We start from the raw sequence: 24,701 nt of genomic DNA on the forward strand, positions 1-24,701 counted from the left end.
GCAACAATAAGGATTACTATTACCGCCGTACGCAAAGGATTACCATTGTCCCCTTACGCACTCGTTTACTTTTGGTCATCCCTTTTGCCGACCTGTCTACCTCACTTCCCAGTATTCTTAGCCGATGCAGTCTCCTTAAGTTTCCTTTTCCCACAACTCGCTATTTTATGTATTTTGTACACCTGCAAGTTCTGCTTATTTCTATCATTATGATTATTGTTATTAATGTCATATTTATTGTTAGTATTAACATTATTACTTTTATTTTTATTATTATTGTTACATCTATTAGTGGCAGCAACTGCAGTAGTACAAATAATGTCAGTGTTACCTTTGTTAGTTCATAGTTAGTGTAATTTACTGACACTGCCAGTTCAGACACTCAAAAACTGGAATCGGTATGGCGCCACATTCCTGTCAGTACCTTCCAGAGCCTCGTTGACTCTCACCCAGGAAGTTATTCAAGCTTTCGGCAGATGGTCACATTAATGTGAGTGAACAGTGAACTTTGAAGCATCCCCAACTCTCTTGTGGTTCCCTTTTGAGGTACTCCACGTAGACGTCTGCTCGTGGATACGCATCGTCGGTAGGTTTTCCGGCTTTACTTCCCGACGTGACAGTGACGACTCTTCGATGAGGTGCGGGCCTTGTGTTTTGCTATTACTGCGAGTCTTGTAAATATCGCTTTTATTTAGGAATTTGCCCGGCTAAAACTCTTCTTCCCTTTTATCATTAAGACAGCCTGCGCTACCTTTCGGTTGGGTGTGGACGTCAAAGAGTCACAAAAGTTCATATTAAGCAGTCCGTAAAACACGTAAACGTTCACTTCAGTTAACGTGTTAGTTAATGCCTACGGTTTCCGCTAGATGGTGCTGATTTACTGCTGAATAGCTTTGGTCCAACTACTTGCTGATATACTATAATTTTGATCTGCAATTACCGAACTCTGATTCCACACTATTTTCCCCTCTAAAAATTCTATTCTTAATTTTAAATTATTCTTTCTATAGCTTTTATCACTGTAAACTGAACCGAGGTGTTACAACTTCCCTAAGTGCATCATGTCTCCACCATACCACCAGGCGGCATTCAGTCTCGTGGTGGTCACTGGTCATGTCAGTGTATCTTAATAAATACAATAGCCCATACAAAGCGATATCGGCCACTTGTTAACACACTGGTCTCGGACTGGGGTTCAGTTCCCCGTCGGGCCAACCACATTTACGTTTCTGTGGTTTCTCTAACTCTATTAAGGCAAATTGTTGTTTCGCTTGATGTGGACGCTGCCGATCTTGTGTGTCCGCCTCTACTGACCTTGTCGTTGACGGTACATTAAACGCTAATCTCTCCTCCTCTACTACGTTGCTGCCACGCTGGCAGGGATTCCAGTCAGCCTTGGGTAGTACAAGGCCTCATAGAGTAATTTGTGGTAGGCTTGTGAAGGCACTTGGCCTGCTGATTTTGCCAGAGCTGCACCGGCTGTGCTCAGCGACCAGAAAGCGCGAACTGGAGGCGGCGCGAGTAGCTGGACCAGCGGTCGCGCCGCGGCAGGTAAACCGGTCGCAGACCATTCCTGGAACGCCCACTGCGGGGTCACTGGAGGCCGTCCAGATCCCCCTCCCCCTCACCGTGCCTACGACAGCCTTCAGCTCCGGAGACGGCGCATCTGCCGCGCGTCGCGGCCTCCAGTAACGGCGCGCTAAAAAGGCCAATGCCGTGCCGTCCAGGTGACGCAAGCGGACTCACTCTTCTCCAGTGACTGCTCTTATGCAAGCCCTCGCGTGCCAAGTTAAGTATGCTTACGGTACTGGTAATTCGTCCCAGGTGTCTTCTACGGGACTCTTGACAATAGCGGCATATGAAAAACGAGAAGACTACAATTCTCTGCGGAAGGTTAAACACCAGTGCCGGTTGTGGCATCTACGGTTGGTTGCTGTATGCCGGGTGGTGATGGGGTAACGTATTCTTCCGCATTTCCCGGTATCTGCCGTATTGTAGGCCAACGGCCTTGCCGCAGTGGTAACACCGGTTCCCGTCAGATCACTGAAGCTAAGCGCTGTCGGGCTGGGCTAGCACTTGGGTGGGTGACCATCCGGTCTGCCGAGCGCTGTTGGCAAGCGGGGTGCACTCAGCCCTTGTGAGTCAAACTGAGGAGCTACTTGATTGAGAAGTAGCGGCTCCGGTCTCGTAAACTGACATACGGCCGGGAGAGCGGGTGCTGACCACACGCCCTCCAATATCCGCATTCCGTGACGCATTTGGGCTGAGGATGACACGGCTTCCGGTCGGTACCGTTGGGCCTTCCAAGGCCTGTTCGGACGGAGTTTAGTTTTTACCGTATAATAGTATTTTTTAAAAAATCCTCCCTGCTCCCTTATTGACTACCTGATTCTCCCTATATTTCGTCAATGATCACTGCTACAGAGCCGGCCGGAGTGGCCGTGCGGTTCTAGGCGCTGCAGTCAGGAACCGAGCGACTGCTACGGTTGCAGGTTCGAATCCTGCCTCGGGCATGGATGTGTGTGATGTCCTTAGGTTAGTTAGGTTTAATTAGTTCTAAGTTCTAGGCGACTGATGACCTCAGAAGTTAAGTCGCATAGTGCTCAGAGCCATTTGAACCATTCGAAACTGCTACATAAATTAATTCCGTGCGGTACTGTTCAGATTCCATGACCGACAGGGCTCGAAAAGTTCTCGTACAATAATCGATACTTTTGTCGACATATAGTCGTTCTTCGTGCTTCTGCGGAAAGAAGGCGGTTTGTCTCCAAGGGAATGCGAGGAGCCGAAATGGTTCAAATGGCTCTGAGCACTATGGGACTTCACTTCTAAGGTCATCAGTCCCCTAGAACCTAACTAACCTAAGGACTTCACACACATCCATGCCCGAGGCAGGATTCGAACGTGCGAGCGTAGCGGTCGCGCGGTTCCAGATTGTAGCGCCTTGAAACACTCGGCCACTCCGGCCGGCCCGAAAAAGGATCACATAGTCTACGCGTCTAGTGGGATCGTGAGACGGGGGAATGTTCACTTGTTTCTCGGTCGATACTGGCAACCCACTGATGCGTTCATGTCGTTCCCATCAGCAGCTGGCCCGACGGGGAATAACACACGGGAGTTGAAGTACTGACGAAAGCAGAGTTTAAAGAAGTTTACGTTTAAACATGCTCCTTGTACCATTTGTTTCTCAATTGACTTACACAACGCAACACTATTTCGCAACGCTTCGAAAGAGCCAGTATTGATAGATCGCTTAAGCTGGCACATCGGAAAACAGAGGACAGTCTGGTACGCCTCCTGCGATATGTTGATTTCTCAAGGACTGTTTCCCTGGCTCTCTATTTCCTTTGTTTTACTATTACTCGCGTAACAACTAATATATGAGATAAAATATGTTGCTATGAAAAGAGCCCCGAAATACCTTTTAGTGATGCTGTGCTGTGACTTTCTTTGGAACATTAATTTTCAACAAAACAAAATATATTATGTTCTTATTGTTCTGGATCTGGCTTTCTATTAAAGGAACATTTTTTCGTTACTGTAACTCGCCATAAAGTTCAACATATCTTCCTGACTTTACAGTTATTGAGAAGGTTAATGAAAATTATTTCGTTATCAATACTGATGTTACATTACGCAATGATTGTTCAACATCAAAATTTTGCAGTGAATTTTTGTTAACAGTAAAACACCAATAAGTACCACTACTAACACGAAAACATGAGACTATTATCAGAGAAAAAGATGTTTTTACTATAAGGTTTGCCAGACCAGAACTACGCACAGCAGGATTTCTTTTATGTTGTGAAGGTAAATTATCTTTTTGCACTGTTAATAATATGTTATCAGTAGCCCGCGTCAACCTGTAAACACATCATAAAATCTGCTGCTCTGCTCTGCAATTCCGAAAGCTGAAAGAAATAATTTTAGTTCACTATTACCTGCCCGCTTCTTTGCGGTATGATTGATTTCCTTTAATGCAGTTTGAATGCGCCGCGGCAGCGGCTCGCTCGTTCGTTCGTAGCGCAGCTCTGCACCACGAATAATATTTAAATAACTGAAAATGTCTTAAAGGGATGGGATAAAATACCAGGCAAGCTTATTACAAATCATAATGCAAGTTTTCACTTAGTAACTCTACTCAAAACATTTAAACAGATTAAGTTATTACACACCTTTCCAAATCAATGTCTAATGGCGTCCCTCTCTCAATCTTGACAAAAGAAATGGCTGTGAGCACTATGGGACTTAACTTCTGAGGTCATCAGTCCCCTAAAACTTAGAACTACTTAAACCTAACTAACCTAAGGACATCACACACATCCATGCCCGAGGCAGGATTCGAACCAGCGACCGTAGCGGTCGCGCAGTTCCAGACTGTAGCGCCTAGAACCGCTCGGCCACACCGGCCGCCCCTTGACAAAAAGAATGCCACGCAAGCGTACAATATAACGTCACAGACTCTTCCTACTCACGTAACTACAAGAAGACGACAGAGAAATTAATGTTCGGTTTTTACTATTTATAGTAGTCACATATTCTCATCTTTGTTTGATATTTAATAAGTATCGTCTGTGGCGGTTTCAGTACTCGCCGACACAGATATTATTTAAAAAAAATCAGTACATAATTCTATACAAGAACAAAACATGACACATAATGCTTTCTCTTTATTACATAAAGTTCACACAATCGTTGTCCACGCAATTACAATCATCCAGTTCAATTATTCTTTTCTCCGTTTCTTTACCACATATAATATGTGTTCTACTAAGAGACGTTACAAGTGGAAGGGCTGGACCCAAATAAAGATCAAGCACCATTCGTAAAATGCATAAAATAAGTTATTTCGAACAACATAACAAGATTGAAATGTTATCTTCAGAGAACACTTAAACAATTTCAGCAGTGATAACTCTTGTGTCGTCCGAACAACAGGCCGGCCGCTGTGACCGAGCAGTTCTAGCCGCTTCAGCCCGGAACCGCGCTGCTGCTACGGTTGCAGGTTCGAATCCTGCCTCGGGCATGGATGTGTGTGATGTCCTTAGGTTAGTTAGGTTTAAGTAGTTCTAAGACCTCAGATATTTAGTCCCATACTGCTTGGAGCCATTTGAATTCCGAACAATACACAGGCGCTGCGAAAGCACCACAGGCGCAAAGATGTGAGCTGGTGACAGAGCCACAGAGACTCGCGCGAGTTCTACCAGCGCCACGGGCGGTGCTCAGGATGAAGAATCGACTTCACTTCGGCCAGTACAATCCGGCAATGACTGGACGACAACGGATAGAAACCTACTCGGAAGGTAGAAGAGCAGCTCTCGCCCCGTTGGTTACAGATCATCATCCAGGGCTGGCACAGACAGGGAACGTCGTTAAGTGAACGGTTAGAAGTGAACAGACAGTTGAAAATTGCATTTGCTATGTACTGTATGTAAATTTACAATTTGTACAGAAACCAGATGGAAGTTATAAAAGTCGAGGGACATGAAAGGGAAGCAATGGTTGGGAAAGGAGTGAGACAGGGTTGTAGCCTGTCCCCGATGATATTCAATCTCTATATTGAGCAAGCGGTAAAGGAAACAAAAGAAAAATTCGGAGTAGGTATTAAAGTCCATGGAGAAGAAATAAAAACGTTGAGGTTCGCCGATGACATTGTAATTCTGTCAGAGACAGCAAAGGACTTGGAAGAGCAGTTGAACGGAATGGACAGTGTCTTGAAAGGGGGATATAAGATGAACATCAACAAAAGCAAAACGAGGATAATGGAATGTAGTCGAATTAAGTCGGGTGATCCTCAGGGAATTAGATTAGGAAATGAGACACTTAAAGTAGTAAAGGAGTTTTGCTATTTGGGCAGCAAAATAACTGATGATGGTCGAAGTAGAGAGGACATAAAATGTAGCCTGCAATGGCAAGGAAAGCGATTCTGAAGAAGTGAAATTTGTTAACATCGAGTATAGATTTCAGTGTCAGGAAGTCGTTTCTGAAAGTATTTGTATGGAGTGTAGCCATGTATGGAAGTGAAACATGGACGATAAATAGTTTAGACAAGGAGAGAATAGAAGCTTTCGAAATGTGGTGCTACAGAAGAATGCTGAACATTAGATGGGTAGATCACATAACTAATGAGGAGGTATTGAATAGAATTGGGGGGAAGAGGAGCTTGTGGCACAACTTGACGAGAAGAAGGGATCGGTTGGTAGGACATGTTCGGAGACATCGAGGGATCACCAATTTAGTAATGGCTCTGAGCACTATGGGACTTATCATCTATGGTCATCAGTCCCCTAGAACTTAGAACTACTTAAACCTAACTAACCTAAGGACAGCACACAACACCCAGTCATCATGAGGCAGAGAAAATCCCTGACCCCGCCGGGAATCGAACCCGGGCGCGAGAAGCGAGAACTCTACCGCACGACCACGAGCTGCGGACTCCAATTTAATGTTGGAGGGCAGCGTGGAGGGTAAAAATCGTATAGGGAGACCAAGAGATGAATACACTAAGCAGATTCAGAAGGATGTAGGCTGCAGTAGGTACTGGGAGATAAAGAAGCTTGCACAGGATAGAGTAGCATGGAGCGCTGCATCAAACCAGTCTCAGGACTGAAGACCACAACAACACATATACTGTGAAGATTATCTACGATTATTTGCACTTAGGCATTGAGGGCCTTTTTTTGTGTTGTATTACAAGCAGTGCTGCAGACCTCTTTATTCAACAAGCCACAAAGATAAGTAAACCTTTGATGTCATTTGTGTGACTATGTTACCAATTTGTCGGCGAGTTGTAGTACCCTCGTTCTCCTATTTTGTTACCTGACTCGGGGGGTAGCTGTATAATAGTGACAGGGAGAAGTTGTCTTAGCGGTGTACTGCACCAGAAGCCGTTTCGCGAACTCAGATTCGGCCTACCGTAACAGCAGTGGCAACTCGGTCTTCACAGCAGTAGCGACGAGGCCTTTACAAAACTGGCAACGAGTGTTTACAAAAATAACAATATTTTGATTAATCCAGAACAAGAGCCTTAAGGCTTGGCCTGGTACGCCTCCTGCAGTTTGTTGATTGCTCAAGGGTTGGAAGGATTGAATCCAAATAAAGATTTAGCGCCATTCGTAAAATACTTAAAACAATTTATTTAAAACAACATAACAATATTGAAATGTTACTTGCAGAGAATATTTAAAATAATTTCGGTAGTGATAACAATATTTCCATTAATACAGAACAAGAGCCTCTAGGCTTCGTTAGAACTTTGAAATAACTATCAAACGCCCAAACTGAATGCAATTTAACAAGGATTATTAAGCAGTTTTTAGACTTTAGGGGAACGGTAATTAACTTTACTAATCAAAAATATGAAGTGCTCCAAGATCTGTACGAAAGTTAAAATAAACCTTAATCAACAAGGGCAGCTACAGAATAAAAGCGATATCATAAATACGGCAACATCATTATTAGTGCAAACCGCCTTAACCGCCCAGGCGGGAGTATCCTTACACGTCCGGTCCCTACAGACCAACCGTCCGTCTACATATCCGGAAGAACGAACACCGCGCATTCATGTAACTGATATGCCTAGCTCGGCAGTGGATCCTCTTTCTTCAGCGTGGACACACAAATACGTCCGACCTCCTGTGGGGAACCTCAGAGTAGCGGATGGTGAGTAAAATGGAGAGCCACTGCGGATAGGTGGCGCTCGATGGGAATGTGGATCGGTCGTGAGGCGTGCCGAAATAGTCCGCGAAGTTGTCTTCCGGATGGCGCAGTTGTTAAACCACCTGCCTAGTAAGCCGGAGATACGAGGTTCGAATGCCGGTCCGGTCACATTTTCGCTCGTCGCCGCTGATTCCGCGTAATGTCCATCTGCAACTGACAGCAGTGATCCCCTTCAATTTACACACTCTCTCAGAAATACACATCACAATTAAATACCAATTCAAGGGTCCGATCTCAATATCGCGTGTGAATTCAGGTGAGCGAGCTAAGAACGCAATGAATAATTAGTGTTAAGATGTTATCTGCCCTTCCTTCCAGTTAATAGTAAATGACTCACGAGGAGCTCCAGAAAGATGTCAGGTTAGACTATTGACAAAATTTAACGCGGGAGAAGCGAGCGCACAAAAGTAGCAGAAAGCGCCAGAAAATTTAAGTAGGCTCGCTCACACTGCTTTTAAAATTGGACAAGCCCACCCCAGGACGGATTCGTTACTATTCTTCCGGCTAATTTGCGCTTTGATCTTCCCGCGAAAAGGAAGCAAGTTACTAAGCAGAGCGGCCCCAAACAAGTAGGCCCGCTCGGTTTCACAGTTTAAGATGCACATATACATCAGTAAAATCAATATCCACAGTACTAATGTCTTACACAGCTTAACGGTCTGGTAGGCACGGGCCTTATGGTCTATCATACGTAGAATACACTACCTCATAGTGGATTCAAGTACCATACGTTGAATACCTACGTACCATATGTAGAATACAGTGGATACAATTACCATTAATCCAGAAACACTTACAATACGCGGAGTCTGTGCAGACCCACTCTATAGAACTAGGTCAAATTTTGGCTACCGATGGTACAATTAGCGATTTTCATGGTTCTGGGGGGAACGTTTACTACGGAGCCATGACCTAGCCGTTGAATTTCCCTGCATCGGCCACCACTTAAACGCAGCACACAAACGAAATCATAGTTCGAATAATACCACACCAAGTATCTTCGCACAGGATTCTTACACCCAGGCCGCTGAAACTTTGCACTTGACATACGCGTTTCAAGTTGGCAGCGTAACAAGTGGAAGAGAAGTGCGAGGCATTAGGCGTGGGGCGTGAACCAATCCGAGCATGGTAATCGCTGCCGGTCGTGACGTCACGACTCCCGCGTTGCCGGCTTTGTTTGGTGCGAACGTAAACAACTTGCATCGTGTGTCGTTGCTACGGTGTGCTTGCGTTGGACTGTGCTTTGCTTCGCTGCGGTTTAGAAAATTCTGATACTCGAAAAAAAACTTCTTTTGCCTAGTGTATCCTCTGTGTCAAGAGGTGCCGCTAGGCAGGTACTACAGTAACACGTGCGTTTTACGAACCAGAGAAAGAATACGCAAGTATTCATGGACAGTCATCAGTTCCTGCCGATAAAGTGGTGTAACACACATCAAAAACTCTTGGCGTTAGTGCAAGAACAGATGTTAAGCAAGGGAGTATTACTGCAAAAGTTGAGAGATGTTGTCGTGAGCCGTAACGATTTCGAGTCGTCTGGATCAGATAATATATTTTTAGCGACTCCTGGAAAGAAGAAAAAGCTGCCTCACCGTGTCACTGACTTCGACTCTTTCAAGACGGGTGCAATTTGCATGGATATTTATGCTTACTACAGCAGAGAAGACCATCCTGCGGTACCAAAGTTGCTAGTCCCTTTGAAAGAAACAAAAGTTTTCAGGTGTGGGAACAGTCACCAAAAATTTCACTGAAAAGTACGGATTTTCGATACAAAGCGCTAGACGTACGCGAAGTCTTGTTAGAAAAGGTGCATATTGTTACGGCTCGAAGAAATTCTTGCGCATAATTGTGGTCAATTTGATTTGTGTTTGTGTTGACGACCATGAAGACGGTTTTGGCACTGATTCCGACTACAGTGACTATGGGGAGCTGGATGCATCGCGCCATTGCCACCGTAAAATGGTGCGTGAAGAGAAACGAATATCGGTTATTTATTCCATCATTGTCATTATAAAATGTAGAGCGAAAAGTTACACTCACGGTTATTACTTATTTTGTAAACTATGTACATTGTTTTCAAGATATCGGTCATCATCAAATGCTCATTTTCTTCATTTCTTTGCTTCATTATCGAAAGCGTGTGCTTCATTGTGATTGTATAAATGAAAAAACTTTACAAAGGGCATTATACTGGGTATTACAACTAAACTTTCCCTATTTAACACGTTATAACATGGAAACTAATTACCGTGCGAGTACCAAACTTTACGGCAAGAGTGGAAGAATGAATTGATTGTTGGTGTTAATAACGATCATCCTCCTTTACCTCCTCTGCATTGAAGCAGATGACGTGTCACTGAGCACATATGTTCTGTGCATGCAGCACACGTGAGGCGCCTAGTTGTTTCCAAAAAAAATGGTTCAAATGGCTCTGAGCACTATGGGACTCAACTGCTGAGGTCATTAGTCCCCTAGAACTTAGAACTAGTTAAACCTAACTAACCTAAGAACATCACACACATCCATGCCCGAGGCAGGATTCGAACCTGCGACCGTAGCGGTCTCGCGGTTCTAGACTGCAGCGCCAGAACCGCGCGGCCACTTCGGCCGGCAGTTGTTTCCACTGCACTGTGTGGAGTACGACGGTTCTGTTACAGTTCAGTAACCTGCTGTCTTCAACTTGATGTCCCCAGCGGAGACAACAGCACGCAGGTCGTAGGTTCTGTATCTTGAGGCTGAAACTGACTTTTAGCGAGGTTCTGTTCTGAAATAATGTATCATTTCTTTGGGATGCCACTCGCGTATTTTAATGTAGCCACACGAGAAGACTACATTGTCTTAGTACAACACCTTCTGATACAGCAAAGTATATGATAAAACACAATGTTTACGAAAATGTATCTTTACACTACTTGTGGCACGTGTCTGTGCCTCATGACTACCGGAGTGAATCTTTTAATACTGAATACTGGCAAACACATCCTGCAACAGACAACATGACTGTACATCTCGACTGCCTAATCCAGAATGACGAATAGGAACTTAATTAAAAATAGGAAAAACATCCTACGATAGACAACATGTCTGTTCTTCTCGACTGCCTAATCCAGAGTGACGAACACGAACTTAAATAAAAATTGGAAACACATCCTACGACAGACATGTCTGTTCTTCTCGACTGCCTAATCCAGAGTAGACTTGGCCACTGTTTCTATGTTTCGATACAGTGTATCGATACGTGGAACTGTTTCAGTGTTTCGGAACGGCTGTGGTTCACTGTTTCGAAACAGTGGTGTTTCATTCCGCCCCTGTCTCGGATAACCGGACCAGATTCGATCTCGAGCCAGACACAGAAACTGAATCGTTGTTTCAAAATAAGGTTGTTTCAGTCCACCTGTACTTAGAACGGACTAATTGTATCGAAACAGCGATGTTTCATTCTGCTGTGTCGGACGAGATTCGGGCTCGGCACAGGTACTGAAACACAACATACCACTTCATGAAACACTTTCAAGGGTGTCGAAATCTTTTTGACAAGCAATATCATGAAGCTTAAGATATCCGAAAATAAAGCTCCGTTTCTAGCTGACTGTCCTATTCCGAAATGGCGTAACATCTGCTTTATAAACACTAACCAAACAATAAAACAACGCATAATTCAAAAATCATTCAGTTAAATTACACTTTTTTATATAACATACGCTTCTCTGTTCATGTACAGTAATCATATTAAGAAACGCAAGTAAGCCTACAACATTTTGAAAAAAAAAGGCGTAGTGACAGTTATTAGACATACACATAAATTTGATGTAGGTATAATTGCAAGAAATCTGTTTTACATATCACTGATAGTGATAATTGTATAATTGCAAGAAATCTGTTTGACATATCACTGATAGTGTAATGGTGAACGGGAAGTGCTGGGAAGCATGGTGAATTTATAGTAACGGTTCGAAACACCTTGCAAGACAAAATTTTTTTCTGTTATATTTTATTTATTCGAATTATTTGGCGTTATTTGTGAGTCTATAGTCACTGTGCCTATTATCCACAATGATTCCCTTTGTGTGGATGGAAATTAGCAGGATGGGTATGTTACCCATACTAACGTAATGTGGGAACCCCAGCAGCATATCCGTTGTTTCTGCAGTTTGCTTCCATCTCCAGTTCCGTTCGTGGTGGTTCTTCTGTCTTCAGCTATGGCTGTCCTCAGCCAATTGAAAAGTATGAAAGTCACACGACACGAAAGCAGCGCATTTGCTGCAGGAAATACGAAATTTCCAAGACGCCTGAGTGATAGTATCATACTTTCTGCGATATGATTAGCGCTCTCGCACCTCATTTGTGTTTATATGGACATACTTATACAGTAGACATTCAAGATGATAAAATGTGTAGGTTTATTAGATTACAAAACACAAACTGTTTCACTGTTTCGAAACAGCGTATCGGAACGTTACATACTGTTTCATTTGTTTCGAAACAGTTACGTGTTTCAGTTTGCACATCTCTAATCCAGAGTGACGAACAGCCTGAAACACTTCGCGCGCCATACCAGAAAAGGCGTGACCCGAACGCTTCCGAAGTGCTTCGTCTGCAATTACGTCAGTCTTTTGTTTTTGATTTAAATTGTTTTTAATAATTCTAAAATAACTGATTGATAGTCAGCTGTTGAGAGATATTTATATTAAAAAGTGAAGTCATTCCAATGAATAGTTTAACTAATAATAATAACTATACTTTAACGTTTTGGCGCCCTTGCTCCGAACACAGCAGCCAATCACAGAGCAGTAGCATTATGCAGGCGGTCTTTCTCACGGGAATGGTACCGAATCTAACATCTGTCACAGGTACCTCACACCACATTTCGTCATCTATATACTTCTTGCATCTCCACTGCTCTGGGAACAGCTTCTTGGAGCCTAATATGGTGGCTGACTAAGCGAGAAATATTACAACTTGTTAGCATTAATGTGCAGAGAATGGGGCGCATGATTTCCATGCGTCACAGCGCCACCGTCCACTTCCAACTGTGACCGCCAGATGCCGTGATCAGTCATCGTGATTCAGTCTCATACAACGGACCGGTCACAGTGCACTTGTTGACGTGTCAATATGAGCTAGGACAAAAGGAGCAGGGCGTTATTGGTGAAGCTCTGTTATGAAAACATCAGTAATGCTGCAGCTGCACTTCGAGAATATCGCCAGCTGAAAGGATTATCTAAGGGTCTTCTTTCTCCAACTGCTGTACGGAGCATGATGAAGGAGTTCGAATCAAATGGAGAACAGGACGCCGCTCTGGGAAGAGGCCGACGACCGGTTGCACCACAGGTGGTTGATGAAATCGCTGTTGCTATGGCAGACAACGCTGCGCGCCATTTCCCGACCGTCAGGCAGTGCGCGTGCTTTGCCAGGACAGTTGAACATCCCGTGGTCCACTGTGCGGAAGGTGCTTCGAACCATTCTCAAACGGTATCCGTAAAAGATCCATATCGTACAGAAGGTTGCGCCACAGGACGCACAACGACGTGTTGACTTCGCTCTCCACTTTCTTCCAAGATTGAAATTGACGAAGGCTGGTCCTGGACCATCCTATGGCCAGTCGAAGTTTATTTTTCTCTGACGGAAGAAGTGAACACACAGAACTGCCGAGTGTGGGTATCTTCACCTCCAGTCACTGTGCATGAAGTTCCTATGTATCGTGGACGTGTCACCGAAGGTGTGGCTTCACGGTTACCTTCATCATTGGCCCATTCTTTTTTGAACAGGTTGGCGTTCAAGGACCAAAGACACGCCGTGTGGCTGGCCCGCGTTACTGCGGTATGCTGCGCCAGCATGTCATACCGTTCCCACAGGAGAGGGACGCATTCAACTCAACCGTTTTCATGCGTCAGTTAAAGTTCACCCGCTTCTCCGAAAGACATTTGGAAACGATCGAATTATCAGCCGATCGTATATTGGTCGGCAAGTTGCCTAACAAAGGTTGGGAACCACTGGTGTAGATAGTGGCCTCAACGCGGATTGCGAGTCGCATACGGCTCTCGCCTCAGCATACCGTAGCTGTAGTCGGTAATGCTGTAAATGCGCAACCTTCTTGTCGCAATGATAGCCAGTTAATATTCATCTTCACATTTTCGCAATGGACTGACTGATCCATCAGATTCCGGACGTGCAGCCGGAGGGACTCTCATATCTTCAAGGGATATTGCGGCCGTGTATCTGTCGGTCGTCTTCTGAGTAAGTTACACTGTAGCTACAGCACTCACTCGGAAGATGGCCGAAAGCTGCACGGCCAAAATATCACTTGAAGAGTTCGTGCGCCTGCGCGCTCGAAATCTAATAGATCAGTCAGTCAGTTACTCCTGTACGAGTAACATGCTTATTGTTCTCCGTGCTGTAACTTCGTTGATGTAAAATGATGACTGTTGCTAGTGCCCTGACAGTTACGATATTATGTAAGAATCATAAATATGAAGAAGAGAGTAGGTTTAGTAAAGTTTGGGAAGAAGAAATTCGTTTGATATAGATACGATAAACGAGTGTATACTTTGTGTCAGATGACATTGCCACAGTTCAAGGGAATAATCTGAAACGTCATCATGACAGCAACCACAGTGGTTTCAGCAAAGACTTCCCTGTTGATTCACATGTAAGGAGAACTAAACTGACAGCGTTGAAGGGAAATTTAAAAGGTCAGAGTAAAATCATGTCCATGTTAATAAAGGAAGCAGATTTTACAATCAAACTGGCTTATTCTTGGCTTTTAATATTTCAAAAACATACAGACCTTACAGCGAAAGGAAGTTCACAAAAAGATTATTAGACAAATTTTTTCTATCTTAGTCCCCAAAAATAAAAATCTGCAGAAAATGGCTGATGAAATGCTCTCCGCTGAACGTACAGCAGAGAGGCGAGTTCCTGTTTTTGGTGGCCATATTTTAAATAATTTCCAAAAAAGAAAAAGGATATTCAGTAAGTCTGAAAAGAACACCTTCACTCATAAATGTTCGTGTTTCATACGATCGAATTATGCTTTTTTTCTGTCCTGTTGATAAATGTGTTTAATTTCCAGCATAAGCAGCGCAGTGATTGTTATTTTAAAGAGGTTAAGTCTGAAGGCATTCGTGCACTCTTGAAAACAGGTTTTGAAAGTCCTGCCTGCCTTCTGCTTGTCTTTTTGTATATGGTATGTAAAACAACTCATATATAAACTTATTTTCTGTCATGTGATTCGTGAATTTCGAAACTTAACATCTAATTTTCTCGCAATAGCAACATTCGTTTCTCATCACCTAGATCAAGAGAGGAAGTAAATGCGTTAAAACGATTTGCAACTGATGTTGGCCCCACAGGGTCCGAAATGCATCGTGTGATTAATTAATTATACACGGAAACTTGTGACTGAAGGCGTTATTATTCTTACTTCTTGTGTTTTGACTGGTCACGTGCACTACTGCAAGATATGAATAAAACTAAACGCGTATTACTGAGTATTTAGTAATGAGTCTACGAGCTTACAGATACCAAATATCAACAGTAATTTGCCATATTAGTTTTAAATTTTTTATAAAAGCTTCTTAGGTAATGCTAGCTGTTAAGTCTCTAAATAATATGTAAAAATCTTGAATGCTTGGTGCTCAACAGCTTTCAAATACTTACTAAAAGACATCTTCTGTACACCATGAGCTGCATTAATTTTATTTGCCAAAACAGGTTTTCGGGTTTATAACCCATCATCAGCGGTATCTGATACAGTGGAATAAACACCTGTATGTGTATCGATTTCCGCGAAACGACACTCTACATATGTAACAGATATATAAATCTACTTACATCCTGCATTTCTATAGCAATGACATGCTTGTCAGTTAATACGACTAGACCTGAAATGTGTCCTGTAACATAGTACACAGTTTGTCATATACGTTACTGCTATCAAACTTTGGGCAGTGACAGTTCTTGATAATGTTTGACATAAGTATCATATACAGTAAAAATGGATCAGACAGGTCAAGGAGTCTACATTACCTGTCTTTTGTTATTTCTAAGTTCATATTTATATATGTCTGTGACATGCATTCATATGTTTATGTAAATTACAATTTCTGACAATTTGCATGTCAAGGTAGAATATACAAAAAGTATAATATTGCAAAATAATCTAACATATCACTTAAAATTACACAATTTTACTTGCAGCACACAGACTCGAAACCAAAATCATTCGGTTAAAACTCTGTTGAAATTTTGTATATACATCTTATTCCGTAACTCTGCGTGTTCATTCACGACTAGACAAGATACTTAATGGACAAACATAGTTATGGAATAAGATGTGTATGCAAAATTTCAGCAGTGTTTTAACCGAATAATTTTGGTTCGGAGTTTATGTCCTGCGCATAAAATTGTCTAATTTCACGTGATATGTTGGATAATTTTGCAATCTTATACCTCTTGTATATTCTACCTTCACATGTGAATTGTCAGAAATTTTAAGTTACATAATTATAGTATATGCATGTCAAAGTCATATATAAATATAATTTTAGAAATAACAAAAGGCAGGTAATGTAGACTCCTTGACTTGTAAGTTCCATGTTTACTCTATGTGACAGTTACGTCAAACATTATCAAGTATTGACACTGCTAAAATTTGACGGTCGTAATGTACATGACAAACTGTGTACCATTTTATAGAAAACATTTCAGATCCTGTCGTATTAACTGACAAGCATGTCATTGCTATAGAAGTGCAGAATGCAAATAGTCTTATATCTGTACAGTTACGTTCTGTAGAAATCGATGCACATACAATTGTTTGTTCGTCTGTATCAGATGCCACTGATGATTGTTATAAATCCGAAAACCAGTTTTCGCAAATAAAACATTTCTAGTGCAGCTCATGGTGTATAGAAGATGTCTAAATAATGTGGCTCTGTTCGAATCAGTTCTGTTATCAGGTGGCTTCAAAAGGCAATTTTAATGACCGCCACAGGTTTATAGCTTTGGTTTCCTTTCTTGATGACTGTTCCCAGTATTTGCAACTTCCTGAGTTGTCTGGCTAGCATAGCTTCGCTCACCAGTGTGGCTTGTATCCGAGCTCATGCGTTAAGATAAGTTTGTGGCCTATCTCCGATGTTACTCAACCTGTACATTAACCGAACATTAAGAGAAACCAAAGAGAAATTTTGAGAGGGAATTAGAGTTCAGGGAGAAGAAATAAAAACTTAGAGGTTTGTCGGTGACATTGTAATTCTGCCAGAGACAGCAAAGAACTTGGAAGAGCAGTTGAGTGGAGTGGACAGTGTCTTGAAAACACTTTATAAGATGAAACAATAAAAGAAAAACAAGGGCAAAGGAATTATTCGCATTTAACCGGGCGATGCTGAGGGAATTAGATTAGGAAGTAGAAAGGGTATAAAATGCAAACTGGCCATAGCATGCAATGCATTTAAAAAAAGGGAATTTGTAAATATATAATGAAATCGAAGTGGTAGGAAGTCTTTTCTGGAGATATTTGTCTGGAGTGTAGCGTTGTTCAAAAGTGAAACGTGAACGAAAAACAGATCAGACAAGAAAAGAATAGAAGCTTTTAAAATCTTGTGCTACAGAAGAACGCTGGAGATTAGATGAGTAGATCGAGGAACTGGGAAAGTACTGAATATAACTAAGGAAAGAGAATTGTGTGGCATAACTTGACGAAAAGAAGGGATTGGTTGATAGGACAGATGCTGTAGCAACAAGACATCGTCGATTATGTAACGTAGGGAACTATTGGGTATAAAAATCGTAGAGAAAGACTAAGATATGTACAGAGTTTACAGTCAGCAGGTTCAAAGGGATATTGGTTGCAATAGTTATTAGGAGGTGAAGAGTAGCGAGACCAGCTGTATCAAACGAGTCTTCGGACTGAAGTCAACAAAACTAAAAACAACAACATATTGACATAGAAAAACTTTGCAGTTAGAAGGAATAAAGACGGTTTCATACTAAGCCAGTTGTGGAACTAGTCGCCCTTCGAAAACAAAAATATGCTGGGAACCTTTAACAAGTTTGTTACTTACAGCACTAGTTTTCGGAACTCCCTCCCAGCGGGTATGGAACATTTCTCAACTTTCGACAAATGTTGCACCCTAGTTTATCATAGCAATGCAGAAGATTTTCCGCTAGTTCCTTGTAGTTTTCTGCCTTTGTCTACAAACTACAGCGGAATTCCAGCCTACCTTCTGGATACCTATGAAAACGTTATCGAGACGTTCATGTTTTAACAGAGTCAGTATTTCGGACCACCACAAACTCCTCCGCTGTTTCTTGAGTAGGTGCGCAGAAGTGCTGTCCCTGTGGCTCTGGGTTTTGACGGATATGACAAGTTATTTGTTAATTACTCTGTCCATACCAAGTTGTAGTGTCTGATGCGCAACTGCTGACGGCAATATACTCAGATTACCAGAAAGAAACATCATGCAGTATAATGTGTGGAATTTTGATGGTAGTTTCAGAAATGTCAAAATTATGCTTATCGGTAACTAGTAATGAAACATCCAGCCACATCATCTTGGAAAATATAGAAAATAGGGATTTTTGGGGAAGGTTTCGTGATCAACGTATCTGTTTTGCAGGGTAACATATATTTTTGTTCACGATCGTGTTTCACTGTCGGCTAGTGTTATCCGCAAGAACTGGTAGATCTGTCTCACATCTCATGCTCAAACCAAATGCAATCGTTAAGGAACTGGACTCGTGCTTTGGCATACAGGATTTCCAGTTTCCCGTCTCAGATTATACTCATCGATTTCATTCCTCGTCCTTCTCGAACTTGACCTTTTGATCTCTTATGACCTCCCCGTTGTTATATTCCGGTATTTCTTCCTTTTTTCTTTCCATCTTACGTAATTCCAGCGGATAGCAGGTACACGATAGCACACTACCGCGAAAAAAATGCTGTAGAGCTTTATCGCAAGTCGCAAGTTTCGCGTTTGGGCAGACGAGTACCCTTTGAGAGCAGATTTCTGAAGGACGAGTATCCTGGTCGCACGTATTCAGCATCAACGAAAGCGCCTTCGAGGTCAGATTGCTGCCGACCGCGTCGGCTACGGTGCGTTGGGGCACTGACCGGCCGTGACGTAACGGCTGCCACACGAGCCGTACCACTCGCACCTGCTACCACTGATGCCCGACTGAGCTGCCACCGCCCTAGCAAGACAATTCTCTATTTCTGAATAATAGATGTCCCTCTCTCCTGTTGACAGTAGAGGTCTTGGTCCGTACACCTTGCGAAACGACCATTCGCAGATGGAACAGGAAAGGGAGGAAGTGATTGGTAATGGTAGACAAAGTACCCTCTGACATTCTGCTTGTGCAGCATACATGTAGATGTAGCTCACAGCACTGATTACAACTGATTACCAGTGTGGGGAGACCAGACAGTGGAGTGCCACTGCTAGATACTCTTCTAACGTGACGCCCAAACATAAACTATTTTCGAGACTGACCCTACTCAATCTTGTAAATTTGTGGTAAGTTCTATGGGACCAAACTGCTGAGGTCATCGGTCCCTAGGCTTACACACTACTTAATCTAAAGTAAACTAACTTACGCTAAGGACAACACACACACCCACGCCCGAGGGAGGACTCGAACCTCCGACGGGGGAAGCCGTGCGAACCGTGGCAAGTTGCCTTAGACCGCACAGCTACCCCGCGCGGCCCTTCTGGATCTAATGCTCAACGCAACGTGTTGTGTCCCCCATATGATTCGTTACACAGCCTACATAAAAGATCGCTGAGCTCCTTTCCTACAACTCAGGCGCAACGTAGTTAAGAATGGAGAGGGAGCACTCGACAAGAACTTACGTTACGCGTCCGCCTTCTGTCACAAAAATAGTCTGCAAAACGAGAATATAAGCCGACACGCGACTCCACTCAGCAGATAACACCTCAAGCCAACCGTTGGGCACTCGTCAGACAGTACCAAGACAGTGTGTCGCCGAATGTCTTTGTACTCACTTACGGTCGCCTCCGAGAAAACCCAAGTTGGACGTTATATGAAGCAAGATGGCAGTTATAAGAGTGGAGGAGCACGAATGGGAAGCAGTGGTCGAGCACGGATTGAGGCAGGGTTGTAGCCTATCCCCAATCTTATTCAGTCTGTACATTGAGCAAACAAAAGAAAAATTTGGAGTAAGAATTAAAGTCCAGGGAGAAGAAATGTAAACCTTGAGGTTTGTCGATGACATTGTAATTCTGTCAGAGACAGAAAAGGACTTGAAAGAACAGTTGGACGGAATGGACAGTGTCTTGATAGGAGGATATAAGATGAACATCAACAAAAGCAAATCGAGAATAATGGAACGTAGTCGAATTAAATCAGATGATGCTGAGGGATTGAAATTGGGAAATGAGACAAAGTAGTAGATGAGTTTTGCTATTTGGGCAGCAAAATAACTGATAATGATCGAAATAGAGAGGATATAAAATGTAGACTGGCGGTGGCGGGGAAAGCGTTTGCGAAGGAGAGAAATTTGTTAACATCGAGTATAGATTTGTCAGGAAGTCGTTTCTGGAAATATTTGTATGGAGTATAGTCTTGTATGGAAGTGAAACATGGATAAACAGTACAGACAAGAAGAGAATAGAAGCTTTTTAAGTGTGGTGCTACAGAAGAATGCCGAGGATTAGATGGGTAGATCATGTAACTAATGAGGAGGTACCGAATAGATCTGGGAAGAAGAGGGATTTGTGGCATAACTTGACTAGAAGAGGGGATCGGCTGGTAGGACACGTTCTGAGGCATCAATGGATCACCAGTTTGCTATTGGTGGCAAGCGCGGAGGGTAAAAATCGTACAGGGAAACCAAAAGATGAATACACTAAGCAGATTTAGAAGGATGTAAGTTGCAGTAGTTACTCGGACATGAAGAGGCTTGCACAGGATAGAGTAGCATGGAGAGCTGCATGAATTCAGTCTTTGAACTGAAAACCACAAGAGCAAACAATGAGGGACGTTCTGAAAGTAAGTTTCACCATTGTTTTTGAAAAAGGATATAGTGCAACAGGTGGCACAAACAAATGCAGTATGAATGCACACACAGTGCTAGTTCAACGACGGAAGGGGAGTCAGCGGAGAATGAATGACACCACCGAAGAAGAGGAGAATAGCAGCAGAACGCCGTGTCCGCAGTTATTCAAGTACACATCACGATAGCAGACGGACGTATATTGACAACGTGGTGGCGGTGGCCAAGTGCGTGCTGTTATCATGTGTGAATGGGCACGTGGGACTAGTGTACCTGTCGTCCATGAAATCCTACAGACTGTGTATGGCGAATCCCGTCAAATGGTTGGTCGCTGGTGTTGCATGTTCAGAGAAGGAAGGCACTGTGTGGAGGATGAAGGCAAAGTAGGCGTCCCTCCACACCCACAAGTAGAAACAACATTGCTGCAGTACAGGACACGCTGTGAGCGGACAGGAACATCACGGCGCAAACGTGGCACCCACTTGCGTATTGGCCGTGCTCAAGCCCATCATATGCTCCATGACGTCTTGTGTTATCGAAAAGTGTCTTCAAAATGTGAGCCGCGCTCTCGAGAAGTCACTTCTAAGCCAGTGCTGAGGTGGATAAGACTGTGCGGCAGTTTCTTGCATCTTAGGACACCGTGTTTTATGAGAGTGGTTTCTTCAAACTGATTTCACGCTACGACAAATGTCTCAACGTCGGTTGCAATTAGGTCGAAAAATAGTGCAAGGTATATACACTCCTGGAAATGGAAAAAAGAACACATTGACACCGGTGTGTCAGACCCACCATACTTGCTCCGGACACTGCGAGAGGGCTGTACAAGCAATGATCACACGCACGGCACAGCGGACACACCAGGAACCGCGGTGTTGGCCGTCGAATGGCGCTAGCTGCGCAGCATTTGTGCACCGCCGCCGTCAGTGTCAGCCAGTTTGCCGTGGCATACGGAGCTCCATCGCAGTCTTTAACACTGGTAGCATGCCGCGACAGCGTGGACGTGAACCGTATGTGCAGTTGACGGACTTTGAGCGAGGGCGTATAGTGGGCATGCGGGAGGCCGGGTGGACGGACCGCCGAATTGCTCAACACGTGGGGCGTGAGGTCTCCACAGTACATCGATGTTGTCGCCAGTGGTCGGCGGAAGGTGCACGTGCCCGTCGACGTGGGACCGGACCGCAGCGACGCACGGATGCACGCCAAGACCGTAGGATCCTACGCAGTGCCGTAGGGGACCGCACCGCCACTTCCCAGCAAATTAGGGACACTGTTGCTCCTGGGGTATCGGCGAGGACCATTCGCAACCGTCTCCATGAAGCTGGGCTACGGTCCCGCACACCGTTAGGCCGTCTTCCGCTCACGCCCTAACATCGTGCAGCCCGCCTCCAGTGGTGTCGCGACAGGCGTGAATGGAGGGACGAATGGAGACGTGTCGTCTTCAGCGACGAGAGTCGCTTCTGCCTTGGTGCCAATGATGGTCGTATGCGTGTTTGGCGCCGTGCAGGTGAGCGCCACAATCAGGACTGCATACGACCGAGGCACACAGGGCCAACACCCGGCATCATGGTGTGGGGAGCGATCTCCTACACTGGCCGTACACCACTGGTGATCGTCGAGGGGACACTGAATAGTGCACGGTACATCCAAACCGTCATCGAACCCATCGTTCCACCATTCCTAGACCGGCAAGGGAACTTGCTGTTCCAACAGGACAATGCACGTCCGCATGTATCCCGTGCCACCCAACGTGCTCTAGAAGGTGTAAGTCAACTACCCTGGCCAGCAGGATCTCCGGATCTGTCCCCCATTGAGCATGTTTGGGACTGGATGAAGCGTCGTCTCACGCGGTCTGCACGTCCAGCACGAACGCTGGTCCAACTGAGGCGCCAGGTGGAAATGGCATGGCAAGCCGTTCCACAGGACTACATCCAGCATCTCTACGATCGTCTCCATGGGAGAATAGCAGCCTGCATTGCTGCGAAAGGTGGATATACACTGTACTAGTGCCGACATTGTGCATGCTCTGTTGCCTGTGTCAATGTGCCTGTGGTTCTGTCAGTGTGATCATGTGATGTATCTAACCCCAGGAATGTGTCAATAAAGTTTCCCCTTCCTGGGACAATGAATTCACGGTGTTCTTATTTCAATTTCCAGGAGTGTAGTTCACGATGCCAAGGTGTATATGTTTTTGGCAATAAAGTTTCCGTGTGAAAAACAATGACGAAACTTACTTTAGGAACGTTCCTCGTACAAGTAAAGCTAGTGTTTAAAGCAGATCAGTGGAAGTGAAAATTGAACTATGTATCTTCATACTCCAGTTAAGTATTGTAAAACCTGTAGCAGTACATAGTTGTAAATTGTTGGTAAATTGTTTTCCCGTGTGTTCTTGCCATACCTATCACCTAACACTAAACAGCCCTGCAACGCATCTATATGGCTGCTGTATGCTTGAAAACGATCTCACAGGTGCAACTACTTCCTTGGTAGGGACTACTCTTGCTTCCACATTCAAGTGTGTGATGCCGCGTGCGCTCGGTAAAACAGCACAAACTCTGATACAAGACGCTCGTGGGGCCGATGCCGGAATATGCAGCGGCCATGTGTCTACATCTACATCTACACTCTGCATACGTCCCAATGTACCAGTTATTAGGCTTTCTTGCAGTTCCATTCACGTATAGAGCGCGGGAAGAATGATTATTTAAATGCCTCTGTGCTATAATTAATCTAATCCTGTCCTCACGATCCCTATACGCACCATGCGTAAGGGGTTGTAGACTCATCAGGTAAAGCTGGTTCTTGAAACTTTGTAAGTAGGCATTCTCAGGACAGTTTCGTCTATCTTCAACAGTCTGCCAATTCACTTTCTTCAACATCTCTGTGACACTCTCCCATGGTTCAAACAAACTTGTGACCATTCGTGCTGCCCTTCTCTGTATGCCGCGCCTGGCCGGCCGCGGTGGTCTCGCGGTTCTAGGCGCGCAGTCCGGAACCGTGCGACTGCTACGGTCGCAGGTTCGAATCCTGCCTCGGGCATGGCTGTGTGTGATGTCCTTAGGTTAGTTAGGTTTAAGTAGTTCTAAGTTCTAGGGGACTGATGACCACAGCAGTTGAGTCCCATAGTGCTCAGAGCCATTTGAACCATTTTATGCCGCGCCCCGTCGAAGGTTCGAGTCCTCCCTAGGGCATGTGTGTGTGTTGTGTGTGTGTGTGTGTGTGTGTGTGTGTGTGTGTGTGTGTGTGTGTGTTTTTTGTCCTTAGCGTAAGTTAATTTAAGTTAGATTAAGTAGTACGTAGGTCTAGGGACCGATGACCTCAGCAGTTTGGTCCCAAAGTACTTACCACAAATTTCCAAAACTTTTTTCTCTGTATACGTTCAGTATTCCCATTTCGTCCTATTTGATACGGGTCCCACACACTTGAGTAATATTCGGGAACCGGTCGCACGAATGATCTGTAAGTAATCTTCTTTGTAGCCCGACTGCATTTCCCCAGTATTCTACCAATCAACCGAAGTCTACCACCTGCTTCACCCAAGACTGAGCCTGTGCAATCTGTCCATTTCATATTCCTATAAAGTATTACACCCAGCTATTTGTGCAAGTCGACCGATTCCAACTGTGACTCATTCATATTAGTCATAGGTTTCTATGTTGTTTTTTTTATCGTTTTCTGAAGTGCGCAATATTACTTTTCTGGACATTTAACGTAAGTTGTCACTCTTTGCATCACTTTGAAATCTTATCAAGATCTGACTGTATATTTTTTCAACTTCTTTCAGACACTACTTATTTATAAATAACTGAGTCCTCTGTACAAAGTCTGAGGTTACTATTAATATTGTCCGCAAGGTCATTAATATATGAGTGAAACAACAAGGGTGTCCCCCCCCCCCCCCAAAGCACATCTCTGGGGCACACCAAAACTTATTACTGCAACTGACGATGATTCTCCATTCAAGGTAACATGC

At 44.0% G+C, this 24,701-nt stretch overlaps 1 protein-coding gene and 1 pseudogene across 9 annotated transcripts in view; both read left to right on the forward strand.

Moving 5' to 3' along the window:
• Positions 1-24,701, forward strand: part of LOC126237366 (prolyl 4-hydroxylase subunit alpha-2) — an 840,261-nt gene that overhangs the window by 671,282 nt on the left and 144,278 nt on the right. The window lies entirely within an intron of this gene.
• On the forward strand, positions 1,999-2,116 carry LOC126238451 (5S ribosomal RNA; annotated as a pseudogene).

This window comes from Schistocerca nitens, chromosome 2 (genome assembly GCF_023898315.1).
Source record: "Schistocerca nitens isolate TAMUIC-IGC-003100 chromosome 2, iqSchNite1.1, whole genome shotgun sequence".
In the NCBI taxonomy this organism is placed as follows: Eukaryota; Metazoa; Arthropoda; class Insecta; order Orthoptera; family Acrididae; genus Schistocerca; species Schistocerca nitens.